General features: G+C 34.5%; 1 protein-coding gene across 12 annotated transcripts in view; it reads left to right on the top strand.

Moving 5' to 3' along the window:
- The window catches only part of DLG2 (discs large MAGUK scaffold protein 2), a 2,591,935-nt gene that overhangs the window by 1,429,173 nt on the left and 1,146,749 nt on the right, over positions 1-16,013 (top strand). The window lies entirely within an intron of this gene.

Genomic DNA, 16,013 nt, shown 5'->3' with positions numbered 1-16,013 from the left:
GCATTTACCATATGCCAGGCATGTATTAAGTGCTAGAGATTTTACAAAAAAAGAAAGAGCAAAAAAAAGTCTCCTTGCTCTCATGGAGTTCATATTCTAATAGGGAATAATAACAGGTTGTTGTTGTTCAGTTGTTTTTCAGTCATGTCTGATTCTTTGATTTGGGGTTTTCTTGACAAAGATATTTGAGTGATTTGCCATTTCTTTCTCCAACTCATTTTACAATTGAAGAATTCCTGTGAATATGCATGTGTTAGTATGGATATGTAGGGATCGAACCTATGATCTGGTAAAAATCTTTTTAAAAGGGCAAATTAATATTTTCCTTACAACATAGACTAGAGAGTTGTCTTGACAGGTTTAAAAATTTAACAAGAATCATAAACTTAGTATGTTTCAGAGTTGGGAGTTTAACTCAGGGCTTCCTAGTTCTGAGACCCACTTCTTCTCGTGATGTTTTATAGTTTGCACTATAAATACCCTTGATCCAAAGTCTGATGCCCTCGAAGCTTTCTTTCAGGATTACCCAATCATGTGGCCTTAAATATTCTTTTCAACCTCTCCCATATTCATTTAGCTAACACTAATGAAAAGTTTGCTATATTTTATAAGGTTTGTTAGTTGAAGGTATTCTGAATATTATTTTCCTTCAATATTTCCTAAAGCAAAATATTTTTGGTGGTTATCCAAAGATATCTATAGAAAACCATTTAAGTCATCTGGCACCTTGATTTGCTTCAGCTGAAAGATGTGATTAAATTTCGTGCTGGTTGGGAACAATTTTTCCTAAAAGTAATGAAGGTTTTGTCCTCACTTTTTATTCTTCTGGTAAATGTTATCTAGATGACAAATTGAGGATATATGTATTCAAAACAATAGTGGATGCAATGACATATATTTAGAATTGCCAACCCATTGCTTTTTTGAGCAGGAAAATTCTTAGGATTATACTGTCCAATACTCTCATTTGCTTTTTAAAAATAAACTTTATTTTTTTTAATTAACAAAAATATATTTTTGTTTTCTTCCCATCAATACTTCATTGAGGAAAAAAATACAATGACCTTGGAAAATATACTTAACCAAATAAAACAAATTCCCACATTGACTCTATCAAAAAAAATGCCTTATTCTACATACTGGGTTCATTACTTTCCTATCAAGCTGTGGATAACATGGTTCACTCTGGATTCATGTTTGGTCATTGTTTTTTCATTGTTATTATATACATAGTTTTCTTCATTCTGCTCATTTCAATTTTTTTAAATGTATAGTAGTCTTCAGAATTATTCATTTTTATGTTGATGTTATAGTATAAGTTATTCTTCTTGTTCTACTTATTTCACTTGACTAATGATAAAATGACAAAGTTATAAAAGGCATAAGATCTTGCATTAGATCACTTTAGTATAGAGTAGAAGAGATTCAAAGCCAGGTATAGGTTAGAATAGGTTAGAATAGGGGACTTTTTCCAACTCTGACATTCTGTTTTTCTGAGTTAATGGCAGAGTTAGAGCTGGAACTTATATATTTGAAAAACCAACCCTGCATTGTCATCATTGCTGGCTTGATGAGTAATTGAGTCTAGATTTAAATACCAAGTTGTTTTTTCCCTCATAAATATCTAGGAATCCTGAAGAGACAACCCCCCAAAGATTTGGACATTCGTCAAATATATCTTTACAAATCCAGTCAAGAACATGCATAAATCATCCCAAGTGGATGAAAATGTCCAAAGGCTTAAAGATCTCTACTGAAAGGAGATCTGAAAGGGAATTTCACATCTTCCATCTTAGTTTACTAGGGAGACACTGTAATATCTTCTTTTAGGTTTTTGATATTTTGAAAATGTAATTTTTCCCATTAAGATGATAATTTTATATTGCTATTAATAAAGATGGTTATAGTGATCTTGTGATGAAGAAAGCCAGCTACACTCAGGGGGAGGACTATGGGAATTGAATGTAGATCATAACATAACATTCTCACTCTTTTTGTTGTTGGTCCCTTGCATTTTGTTTTCTTACTTATTTACTTTCTTTTTTATATTGGATTTAACATATATTTTAACATGTTTAACATATATTGAATTGCTTGCCATCTAGGGGAGGGAATGGGGAGGAGGAGAAAATCTGAAACACAAATTATGCAAGGGTCAATGTTAAATTGTCCATGCATATGTTTTGAAAATAAAAAGCTTTATTAAAAAAAGGAAACTGAAAAAAATAATGATGGCTATAACAATAATCGCACTTAACCTTTTCTTATCATCTTACAATATGCAAAACAGTTCTAATGTAAACAAATCCAACAAGACAAGTATAGTATATAGATACATAATGGATTCATATGGATGAAAATTAAAGCAGACAGTCCCTACCCTCAAGGAGTTTCCATTCTAATAGGAGAAAACAACATATAAAAGGAAAGCTAAAAAATGAAAAGGGGCAGGAGATAAAGATACCCAGTTATGAGAAATTGCAAAGGAAGTTTGAGAGAATCAGGGATACAACCTGGAGAGGAATATACAGTTGGTCTGGTTCTTCTTAAAATGGAGGTTTGAGGAGGAATTATATAAACGGAGGGAAAGGTCCTAAGGATGAAAGGCACTTCCATTGTGAAGTCTAAGTATTCACAAGACTAATTAAGTTATAAACAAAAATTTACCAATCAGCTATCTGCTAGAAGTCAATATATTAAGTGCTGATTGCTATAAAGACAAAAACAAAATAATCCCTGCCTCAATAGGCATACATTCTCCTGAGGAAGTACAGCAAAAATAAATAAATAAGTAAATATACATGGAGAAGACCAAAAAAAAAAAAAAAATCCCAAGTAACTTATGGAAAATGGAGGAAGAAAACTGACTGGTTTATCCAATGGGAAGCATTTCACCCACAAACTATTTCTCCTAATATTCATCACAATTTCCAGACAAGTTTTAATATGCAACAGTGTCATGGTAAAGCATCTTATAACAACATCTTAATTAAATAAAGGCTACAGCCCGTAGGGTGATAATGCAGCACACTTTATAATCTGCTGCTTTGCATACAGAAGTGGGGCTTGCAAACCTTGTGAAATGAATTCAGTCAAAACCTCAAACAGGGAGGGTGACCTTCAGTTTTTTAAAAAAATAAATGATTAATGTGAGGATTATTAACACAATTCATACTCTGATCCCCAAACCAGTTTTCCCAATTTTAAGAAGGGTTTTCACTCTCTAGGATAGATGATACATATTTTAATACAATTATGAATAATGATGTATGTAATTTATATTTGTTATGCATAATAAAATACATAATTAACATCACTTGGTAATGAATTAAGGCATGAAAACCTAGAGATGCCAAGGAGCAGCTTTGAAAAAGAAGAGCCCCTTGTGGCCTCATCCTGCTTGGGAAGATTATTTACAGTGAATGCCTTTCTTTTTAGAATGATTTCCATCGCCCTTCCATTTTTCTAAATGTGTCCTGTAGATAGGCTAGTTTGGGTTATGTGCAACATTTGCATATGTACTTCTAGCAGAATGATCAAAGGGCAGTAAGCATTTTCTCCCAGTAGGATACAATTAGAAGTCAACAGTAAGGCACATGTTAAGTAGAATTTATCAAGTGTAATATTCAGTGGGTCAGCATGATATAGGGGAAGAAGTAGAAAGAATATGGGTTCAAAACCCTGATTCTACCATTTATTATCATGGAGACTTTGGGCAAGTCATCTATTCTCTCTGAAACTCAATTTCTTCATCTGTAAAATGGGGACATGAATATGTACAAATAGACAATTATAGTTAATAGGGCAGGAAAAAATTTAGAACTGATGTAATCAGTGCATCACAAAATTTCAGCATTCAGAATGACCTCAATGAGCAACCAGTCAAATTCACACCGCGCAGGTGTTTATTTAGGAGGTGCTGTCTATAAGGCAGACACTACAGATACAAAGAAAGGAGTAGGAAAAGCATGGTTCTTGCCCTCAAGAACCTTACTTTCATTTGGAAGAGACAGAAAGCAAATAACTCTCATAAATGAGAGATAATCTCAGAGGAAAGACTAACAGAGCAGGAGACCAGGAAAGCCCTTTTGTAGTAGGTGAGCTTTTGAAGTAGACCAGGTAAGGCAGGAAGATGAGAGAAGGAAGGAAAGAATTCCAGACCCGGACAATAGTCAGTGAACACGTACAAAGATGGGAGGATCTATGGGCAGGGCAGAGTTTATAGATCATAGAATACATCGAGAGGAGTAAAATTTAAGAAGACTAGAAAGATTGAAAGGGGACAAAATATGAAGGCATTTGTATGCCAAGTAGAGCATTTTATATTTAATATTCAATGTAAAATGGAGCTACTAGAGTTTATTGAATTTGGGCTGGGGTGGAGGATGGTGATTTCAATGAGCATTTTAGGATAACCACTGGTTATCCAAACTTTATCTTGGCAGCCCTTTTCACTATGGATAGCTCCAATTATTGATGTGTTTTTAAACCTAAGTTTACCTCCTTCATTCCTAGTTCTGACTTCTGGGGTCAGAATCAATAATAATGGTCTCTTCTTCCATGTGATGGTCCTTCAGATACTAGAATATAACTCCCGCGTACACTGTGAGTCATTTCTTCGGCAATATATAGATGAGGAAAATGAAATTCAGAGAAATTTCTAAGATCATAATTTATAAATGTCCAAGCTGGGACTAAAACATAGATCTTTTGTTACCAAATTATTCTGTGATGCTTCACCGATTTATTTGTTGGTATTTTATAATTATGAATTACTGCTTACATTAAATCATAGTTAATATTGACTTTGTTGAAGGAATTGAGTTAGCATTTTATTTCCTTCCAACTTTCATCCTTAGAACATGTTGTTAATGAACAAACTTGACGTTTTCTTAACTTCCGTACAGCTCAGATTCATTCTATGTTTCTTTAGAAGGCTAGCTTGAATCTACTGTGTTTGGCTCCAATGAAGGGAGATTTGAATCAGAGAAAGAGATCACCAGAACTATGAACAAGTGTTGGGAATATGACTCAATCTCAGTCTTCTGCCTCCAAATCCAAGGATTTTTATGACATGTATATTAGCTCTGCCAAATTTGGGGATGAAGAAATAACCAATTAGTTGGGTCTAGAACCCTAGTTTCACCTTATATATCCCTTTCCTCCCAGTATGGATCTTTTTAAACAGAGAAAGTATGTAGAATGTGGTCATTAGTGGATAAGCATTTTATATTTTTTTTAAATCTAAGCATCTGGAAATAAATATATCATTTAAGCAGATGGGTTGGAATTTCAAAACCAGAAATTCCTTTTTTTTTTTAAGTTTCAGATAAGGTGCTGACATGCTTTTGTTGATGGAGATTCCTATATCAATGAAATCACAGATCTAGTCTCTCCTAATAATTATCTATTTTCCTTTCAATCTAGCCCATTCACCCTGAAAATGAACAAGAGGAAAGCAATACATAGACATAACCAGTGTTTTGAACTTGAAATTGGAAAAGCTGGGTTAGAGCTCTGGGTCAGATAGTGATAATTTATATGGTCCTGAATTTTTTGTGCCTCAGTTTCCTCATCTATAAGAAGGAAATAATTATACTCATATTCCTTCCTTCACAGAGTTATTGGGAAGAAAGTTTTCTCGATACTATTTAATTGCAGTCATTGTCATTACCTAGCTTATAGGCACTTTGTAAACCTCATAATTATTGGATAAAATTGAGTTACTTTCCCATTCACTTCACAGGCCATGTTCTACAAGCTGAAGAAGTAATAGGGAGGATCACATAAGATTTTATTTTTCCCTTTAGAAATTACTTCTTCCCAATTGATAAATGGTCAAAGGATATGAACAATTTTCAGATGATGAAATGAAAGCATCTATAGTAATATGAAAAAATGTTCTAACTCACTATTGATTAGAATAATGCACATTAAAACAACTCTGAAATACCACCTTGTTAGAGACTTTCCTTCTGAGAATTGCCATGTATGCCATGTCAGCTGGTAGGATGGACCCAGGAGGTAGAAGGGGGCTTGGCTCCTGAGGCAGGAGGTTGTGTCTTACAGGTGTTTCCTTGAGAAGGTGAGGGTGTATCCTCATGCTGGATCTTTTCTTAGGACGCAGCATTAACTCCAGGTGTCTCTCCCTTCTGTGGATCCACTATGCAGTGCTGAGTGGGCTAGGCACAGGATAATCCAGAGAAGAGTAAATATGAATGGCCAGCATTGAGTTCATAGGAAAGGATGTGGAAAGAAGTAGAGAAAAGCAGAGATGTAGAGCGATTCAGGGATGCAGAAAGAAAGCTGCAGAGACATACATATATCTAGTCTTGCTTCCTGCTAACTCCTGTTGAGATTACCAATAAAGAAAGGCTGTTTGGCACTTTAACATTGGTCTCATCTCCATGTCTATCCTGGGAATATTGGTGTGTATGGCCCTGGCAATCAGTAGCCTTGGTGGGAGTTTATACCACCTCATACCTCTCAGTTTGAGTAAAATGACAGGAAAAAATAATGATAAATGTTGGCAGGGATGTGGGAAAACTTGGACACTAATGCATTGTTAGTGGAGTTGTGAAATGATCCAACTGGATCTGGAAAACAATCTGGAACTGTGCCCAAAGGGTTATAAAAACTATGCATATAAATGACCCAGAAATACCATTACTGGTTCTGTATCCCAAGGAAATCATAATGGAGGGAAAAGGACCTATAGGTGCAAAGATGTTTGTAGCTGCTCTTTTTGTGGTAGCAAAGAAATGGAAAATGAGTAGATGCCCATCAGTTGGGGAATAGCTGATCAAGTTGTGGTATATGAAGATAATGGAATATTATTATTTCATAAAAATGATGGACAAGTTGATTTAGAAAGGTCTGAAAATATTTACATGAACTGATCTGAGAGAAACAAGCAAAACTAGCATTTTACACAATAACAGCAAGAATGTGAGATGATCAACTCTGAAAGACTTGGTTCTTCTCAATGATTCAGTGAGTCAAAACAGTCCCAAAAGACTTTGGACAGAAAATTCCATCTGCATCCAGAAAAAGAACAAAGAAGATGGAATGTAAATCAATAATGCTATGCTTACTTTTTTTTCTCTCTCCCATGGTTTTTCCCTTTTGATTTGATTTTTCTCTCCCAAAATGATACACAGATGTCTGTTAAAATAAATAAAAAAGAAAAGTGAAAAAATAAAAAACAATATAAAAGAAGTTAATTTTATGAGAACTTTCTGCCAATATATAGATAATCTGTACAGATAGAAACAGCCTGGCATAGCAGATACAGGGCAGATCTAAAGCCAAGAAGACCTGGATCCAAAGGTTGCTTCTGATATATATTGTCTCATTTGCTGCAAACAAATTACTTACTCTCTAGAGTAAAACTTTTAAACCTAAACTATGGGTTACGACTCCATGATGGTTCTCATAAGTGATTGTTGGAATTGTGAAATTATGATTTATTATCAGTAAATGTTTGACTTGTATATTTATTTTATATACCTATATGTCCAGAGTTGTGTAAAAATCTCTTAGGTGAAAAGGGATTGCAAGTGGAAAAAGTTTAAGAGACTGTGCTTTAGAGGAGTTCTGAGTAATTTTCTAAACTATGTACTTGCTAAGAAGGAGCCTGCTGGCATTGGTGAAGTAAGTTTCCTCCCCCAGGAGTCTTCATTACTAGTGATAGTCTGGGTCCAGCCCCTATCTCCACGTACGAGTAATATTTTTTGCCCAAGATTATTTTCAGAGTGTATAATAATTCATGTTTTTATATTAAACTTATAAGGTACTCAATAAATTTTATGACTACAATATTTCATTCTTCCTCCGTAAAAAAGAAACTAAATCTCTAAGAGGGCATACACTAGTATACATTCTACAGTATTACTTCCAAGATAAACATATCTTCAGAGAAAGAAAAGACAAATCATACCCCAAGTTACCATTCTATCTTCCCTTTCCCATGTAATTAGTGCCAATTTATCAATCACAAGAATAGAATAGAAGTAAAATTAATTAATTAGACAAGCAGTTATTGAGTATTTCCTATTTCTATTGTGTAATCCTTATGAACTTTCTGAGAAATGAAATGGGAAGAATAGAAAATATGTGTATTAAATTCCAGATGTATTTCTGGGTGCATTAAGGTATATTGTTTTCTCTATCCTTTGGTAATATTTTTATCTACCTCTTTATATTACCTGGATTTTCACTTACTTTACTCATCACTATATTTTTATAGTTTATGTCCTTTCAGAGGACATGTACATAATCAATCCTATCTGTTGCCTTATCTGCCCTTTCATGTAGCAAATGCTCTTCAAAGATTAAAGAAATAACACAATTTAGTTAAAATGACCTTAGGTAAATTCCTTCATTTCTATGGATAGTCGTCAGTCAATCTTCAAGCATTTATTAAATACTTACTTTGTGCCAGGGACAATTTTAAGTGTTGAGGATATGATAAAAGGCAAAAACATAGCCTCTGCTTTAATCATATTCTAATCCCAGATAAATTGGAATGGAGAGGAAGGAAAGGTGTGATAGCAGGAGAGTAAATCAGATATTTTTTGTTGTTGTTGTTGTTGAGGTAATTTGGATTTAAGTGACTTGCTCAGGGTCACACAGTTAGTGAGTATTAAGTATCTGAGACCAGATATGAACTCAAGTCTTCCTGACTTCAGGACTGATGCTCTATACACTGTACCACCTAGCTGCCCCCAGATAGATGTCTTTTAAAGTCTTTTCTAACTCCCTTGTTCTGTGGTTCCATGTGCAAAAAAGTATAGTTTTCATTACTCTCTTTTTCCTGGCATGAAGAAAAATGGCTAAGAGGTAAAAGAAAATAAATATTCTGCGACTGTGTTTTGGAGAATATGCCTTCCACTAATGCAGATAATATCCTTGGGAGTTACTGTGACTAGGGGAAAAATCATCACTCTGTGTCCCAAACAGTGACAAGCCTCTTGGAACTTAGCCAGGTTTGTCCTTGGATAACAGACACATGCAGAGCATCACTGTGTCAAAATCCTTCCCTCTTAGTAGGACTACTGGAGCTTGTGTACTGAAGGCCTAACTTTGAAAGAGTCAGTCACCATCACTCCAACATAAGACATCAAAGGTAAATATCAGCAGAGGAATAGTCATCATAGACCTGATTTTCAAATAGTTACTCCATATTCTAGGGCAACTAGGTAGCAAAGTGGATAGTGTGTTGGGCCTGGAGTCGGGAAGACTGCTTTTCCTGAGTTCAAATATAGCCTCAGATCTTGGGCAAGTCACAATGCTGTTTGCCTCAGTTTATTTAGCTATAAAATGAGCTGAGAAGGAAATGGCAAACCACTTTGGTGTCTTTGCCAGGAAAACCCCAAATGTGACCAAAAGAATAAGGCAAGATTGAAGTAACTGAAAAGCAATGATCTTATCTTCTAGATCAGAAGGGCTTAATTGTTTTAGGTGCCACAGGACTGACTCCTTTGGCAGGTCTGTTAAGGTTACAGAATATCAGATTAATTTCTATTAATACATAAAATAATATCCATGAGATGAACCCAATTGCATTGAAATTCATTTATCAAAACATTAAAAGAAAGTTAACTGATCCCAGGTTAAAAATCCTTGTCCATTGTCAGTCAAATTTTACCTAGTTTGTTCTTCACACATGTGACAAATCAGGAAAACAGAAGATATTGGGTTTTAGGAGTCATACAATAGAGACAGATTAAATTAACGACAAGATACTAACGACTACCTCAAGGTTTCCAAAACATTTTTTCCTGCCAAGAAATCTGTTGAAGATAAAACGGATATGACTGGTGCCATTTTCTGGATGAGACTACTGAGGTTTGAGAGCCAAAGCATCTTTCATCCTGTCTCTTCCAAAAGAATCACTGTTTTACTATTACCACACCATACAGATAACAGAGTACAGAAGTAAATTAAAACAAAGTAGGTATTTATATCAAATACATAGAAAAATACATTTAGAGATGAGAGAATCATTTCAAGGATATATTATGGTTTCTATATTCTTGTGTGCCTGTATTTGACAGGATTTGAAAGAAGCCTTTCTATGGGACCATAAATCTTTAGAGAGGAATAAAGTCACAGTCTGCAGTTTACTTAATATATTCCCCTGGCTTTCTAAATTTCAGAAAAAGAAAATCCCCAGCAACTAATGTGACAAAGCAGAAACTGTAGTTGAAAGCCATAGATTTTCCTGTGCAAACTGCCTTTGAGTCTTTAGTTTAAAATCAGTTGACATAATACTATTTCTACTACTGTATGCCCTTTCTTGAAATAACAGTAGTTTTTCATTTTGGTTTTTTTGGGAGGGGGTGTTTTTGTCTTTTCCCCAATTCTCTTAAGGAAACCACCAAACCTTCAGCTCTACCTTTTCTCTCCAACTTATCTCTGACATCCACATGAACCTGAAAGGGAATAAGACAGAGGGCCCAGCACAGATTGTGTTTTGTATTCCAAGCTGTCTGTAATGGAAATAGCATCATTGTCTGCTTTTTGGGTGTAATTAATTAAATTAGTGTACAATGAAGATGTATAGGTTCTTCTGATTTCAATTTGATTTGTCATAAATGCGGCTGTCCATTACCATGTCCTTTTTCTGTCTTCAATTACCAGAAACAAGGAAGCATCTGTTGATTTTATTACTTTTGTTCCTCAAATACATAGTATATATTAACAGAGTCCATAAATTTATATTTATAACATCAGCATATAAGTAGATGGTACATCAGAAGCTGTAAAATTGGGAACAATATTAATTTCTATTTTGATATTTTAAGGATTCTTGTGATTGACATGTATAAGTTATATATATATATATATGTATATACATATATATATTTATACACATACACATACAGAGAGAGAGAGAGAGAGAGAGAGAGAGAGAGAGAGAGAGAGAGAGATTTGCCCTTGGATCCTTGTAAATAAAAATCGAAATCAAATTCTATGGTCTCAACAACATTATTGTCTCATTCAATATTCTGCCATTTTATTTTCTAAGGTGTGAAACACAGCCCATTGGTGATAAATGGGTCTCTTCATATTATATAGGACTCCTTTGTTTGGTGTGGATAAGAGTAGAATGCTTTTCTTCGATCTTAATGAGAAATAATAACCACAACTTATTTTTTCTTGGAACTTGTAAATAGCATGTCATGAATGGGACCTGAAACTTCCTATATACAAAATTACTATCTTTTAGTGAATTGTGTTTGACCAATTAACAAGAAGTTCCAAAATGGTCAATTCATAGGCTATAGCTTCTAGCTGCATTCTCCCATCACCACCACCCACATTCCACATAAAATGTCAGCTTGAAATTCAGTTTTAATTCAACGAGACACTGTGAAAGTACACATAATAATGCAAATATAAAAAAAATTAGCAGACTTGTCCTCAAAGAACTTTTCCTCTATTGAGGGAACAAACCACATGCATAGATAAGTAAATGTGAAATATATTCAAAATACCAACCCACAAAAAGGTAATTTTTGTTGACCACAGGCAAAATAACAAGGCCTGCTATTTTCTGACATTTCAAATGTACATGGACTAGGGAGAGAAATGTAGGGCCAGTAGGATATTTTTACATTCCCTTTATGTTCAATCAGATCTTTTGTCAATATAAGATACATAGGTTCAGAAGTTAGTAGGTTTAAAATGTCATCAGCCAACCCCATCCCCATCTCCAACAAATTCCTCTCCAGCTTATTGGATTGGCAATCACTATCTCTACTAAGGATAATAAGATTTAGCTTCAAGCAAGAAATGAAGTATTTCCTCTCTCTCTCTCTCTCTCTCTCTCTCTCTCTCTCTCTCTCTCTCTCTCCCTTTCTCTCTCTTTCACACACACACAGGGAATCTATAGCTTAAGATCAGAACCACAAAATTAAAATAAATTTTTTACCATGCATGATATAATTAATATATTATATCCGATATAATTAGATTATAGCTATGAGCTTCCTGCATTTCACATGTAACTATACATGTGTCTATTATGTAGTAGCTTTAGGTAGCTTCAAGAATCCTCTTTTCCACTGTATTCTCTTTGACTTTTACTTTCAGGATCGTCATCCTTATAGCTAATTTCAAATGTATCAGCCTTATTTTTAATCACATTTTGTCTTTTTCATTCTTCAGAATGAGAACAAATGGTTTGGTAAAACATCTGTTGAAGAATGTCATTAAAATGTCTTAGTCTTAATCATAGAACAGAGCATGTCTGGTTCAAATGCCTCATTTTGTAGATCAGGCACCAAAGACAGAGATATTTAGGCCACAGCTAGAACACTGTACTAGGGTCTAGTGAGGAGGGAGATGGATAAATGCGTCTATAGTCAGAGGAACATTAGCAGGGTATTTAGAGTTATATGTTGCAAAGTGTTCATTGTAATTCATTTGAGACAGCAGCCCCTTCATGATGGTACTGTAGGCATTATAGTAATCATTTTACTGATGAAAATGAAGTTCACATAAGTAAAAGAACTCACTCAAAGCTATGGGGCTGTTTTAGAAGTAGGATTTTTAACTAAGGTCTCTCTTTAATGTATGTTTGTTTATTATGTTTTTTTCCCCACGAAAAACATGCGGTCTCTTTTGCTATAGTTGAATAGTTGAAGGTGCAAAGTTTGGATAAGACAATACTTAAGAAGGACATAGTAGTTTTATTTAAAAGGCTGTCCCATAGAAATGCTACTAGGTTTTTTGTTTTTGTTTTTGTTCTATTTTGCTTTGCTTATTTTGGTCCCAAAGAGCAATAAGAGGAAGATTTAAGTACCATGAAAGATAAAGAAAAAGATTATATAACCCTAAATCTATCTAAACAAGAAAAAGATGAGTGTTCCAAATCACTATTGATCAGAGAAATGCAAATTAAGACAACTCTGAGATACCACTACACACCTGTCAGATTGGCTAAGATGACAGGAAAAAATAATGATGAATGTTGAAGAGGATGCGGGAAAACTGGGACACTGATGCATTGTTGGTGGAGTTGTAAATTAATCCAATCATTCTGGAGAGCAATCTACAATTATTCCCAAAAAGTTATCAAACTCTGCAAACCCTTTGATCCAGCAGTGTTACTACTGGGCTTATACCCCAAAGAGATACTAAAGAAGGGAAAGGGACCTGTATGTGCCAAAATGTTTGTGGCAGCTCTGTTTGTAGTGGCTAGAAACTGGAAAATGAAGGGATGCCCATCAATTGGAGAATGGCTGGGTAAATTGTGGTATATGAATGTTATGGAATATTATTGTTCTGTAAGGAATGACCAGCAGGATGAATACAGAGAAGTTGGAGAGATTTACACGAACTAATGCTAAATGAAATGAGCAGAACCAGGAGATCATTATATACTTCAATAATGATACTGTATGGAGATGTATTCTGATGGAAGTGGATTTCTTCAACAAATAGAAGATCTAACTTAGTTTCAATTGATCAATGATGGACAGAAGCAGCTACACCCAAAGAAAGAATACTGGGAAATGAATGTAAACTGCTTGCATTTTTGTTTTTCTTCCCGGGTTATTTTTACTTCTGAATCCAATTCTTCTTGTATAGCAAGAAAACTGTTCAGTTCTGCACACATATATTGTATCTAGGATATACTGTAACATATTTAACATGTATAAGACTGCTTGCTATCTGGGGAAGGGGTGGAGGGATGGAGGGGAAAAGTCGGAACAGAAGTGAGTGCAAGGTGCAAGAGATAATGTTGTAAAAAAATTACCCAGTCATGGGTTCTGTCAATAAAAAGTTATAATTATTAAAAAAAAAAGAAAAAGATTATTAGTACAGTGAGTTCTTTGTAACTAATTATCTAGCAGGAGGGATGTTTTTTTTTATTTAATAATAACTTTATATTGACAGAATCCATGCCAGGGTAATTTTTTTACAACATTTATCCCTTGCACTCACTTCTGTTCCGATTTTTCCCCTCCCTCCTTTCACCCCCTCCCCTAGATGGCAAGCAGTCCTATATATGTTAGAAATGTTGCAGTATATCCTAGATACAATATATGTTTGCAGAACCGAACAGTTCTCTTGTTGCACAGGGAGAATTGGATTCAGAAGGTAAAAATAACCCGGGAAGAAAATTAAAAATGCAAATAGTTCATATTCATTTCCCAGTGTTCTTTCTTTGGGTGTAGCTGCTTCTGTCCATCATTTATCCTTTGAAACTCAGTTAGGTCTCTGTCAAAGAAATCCACTTCCATCAGAATACATCCTCATACAATATCGTTGTCGAAGTGTATAATGATCTCCTGGTTCTGCTCATTTCACTTAGCATCCGTTCATATAAGTCTCTCCAAGCTTCTCTGTATTCCTCTAGCAGGAGGGATGTTGAGAAGATTCTAGTTCATGTAGATGTTGGGTTTTTCTTAACTATTGTGATAACAGTATTTTGATAAAATCAATTTCCTTCCTCCCTTCTTTCTCTTCTTCCCCTTTATCTTTCTCTTATTCCTTCCTACTTTCCCTCTTTCTTTTCTTTCTTTTCTTCATACCTCTTCCTTCCTTCCCTTCTGTTTTACTACGATTTAATGCTGGAGCATTTAACTGGCCAGTTTGCCTTTCCTTAGGCATTTTGATAGCTTCCAGTAGCTCACTATATTGGTGCTGAATTTATTGTGGATACCTGATCCTCTTACCTTAATGCAACTCAGAAATTTCAAACTCAAGTAACCTACCAGTCTCAGCCTCCTGTGGCAAGGATTATAGTATATTTATCACCATGCCTAGCCAATAGTTTTCCTATATTTGTTGCTATATTCATTTAAAAATATCTCTCAGAAGTTTTCCATAGGTTTCACTAGACTGTCAAAGGAATCTTTGATACAAACGAAAAGACAAGAAAGAGTAAAGAACTCTTGGACTGGATTATGAGGTCTCTTCCAACTCTGTGAAACTAGAGTTTGCCAAAGCCCAGAAAGTAGAGTTAAAATTAGAAGCCACATCTGTAAGAGAATCATAATTTTAGCAATAGAAGGAACTTCACAGGTGATTTAATGAAACTCCTTCATTTTATAGATGAAGGAACTTGAGGCCCAGAGTTTAAATGATTCAATCAATATTATATAGGCAGGAAATGACAGACTGACCTCTTTTTACTTCAAATTTGGCATTCTTTCCATAGCACCAAACTATTTCTTTCCACCTTGCCAGAGCCATAGGTTTATATACATATATATATATATATATATATATATATATATATATATATATATATATATATATATATATTTTAGATAAGTGGGCAGAGGGGTTGGATCTGTGATTTCATCAGTATGAAGAATTTCCTGAGTAGTACATTCTCAAAGACAAAAACTTCCTTTGCTAATAATAAAGATTATCTCTTGCTTTGCAGCATGTAATCATAGGAATATTTAGAGGATTCACCCTTAAAGATATTAACATATTTGCTCAGAATCTCATAGCCAGTCAAAGTCTGATATTAAAAACAAGTCTTTCTTACTCCAAGTTTGGCTTTTCAATCCATTAATCCAGGATGCTCTTTAGAACCACTGATTTTTTTAAGGACCATAAGTATTATCTTGGTCATGTTTTCTCCTGTTTTATAGAAGAAAAAACTTAGATCCTGCAAGCTGAAGAAATGATCTAGCATTATAATACCAACCATTCATGGAAAAGCCAGGTTAGATGTATGACTTTCTTCCCAATGTTCTACTGTGTGAAAATTTTAGTACTTTTCTTGGTTCCATAGTAATAGGGCTTAAAACATTTTTCCCAAAAAACATTTTGTTTTATTTGAATCATCATTATTCCTCTCTTCATAACCTCTTTAAAATTTTCAATATCCTTTTTCTGAATGGGGATCATAAACTAGATATAACTTTATAAAAGCTGGAGACATTAGTATAATAGATGTCATTGACAGGTGCTGAACATGGTATGAATTCCACAAAGTCTATTCCTATTTTTATATCCAGGTACTGTTCTCCTTTTTTATTTAT

Source organism: Antechinus flavipes, chromosome 3 (genome assembly GCF_016432865.1).
Source record: "Antechinus flavipes isolate AdamAnt ecotype Samford, QLD, Australia chromosome 3, AdamAnt_v2, whole genome shotgun sequence".
NCBI classification, from domain to species: domain Eukaryota; kingdom Metazoa; phylum Chordata; class Mammalia; order Dasyuromorphia; family Dasyuridae; genus Antechinus; species Antechinus flavipes.
Note: the sequence above shows the minus strand (reverse complement) of the source record. Positions and strands in the feature narration are given on the sequence as shown.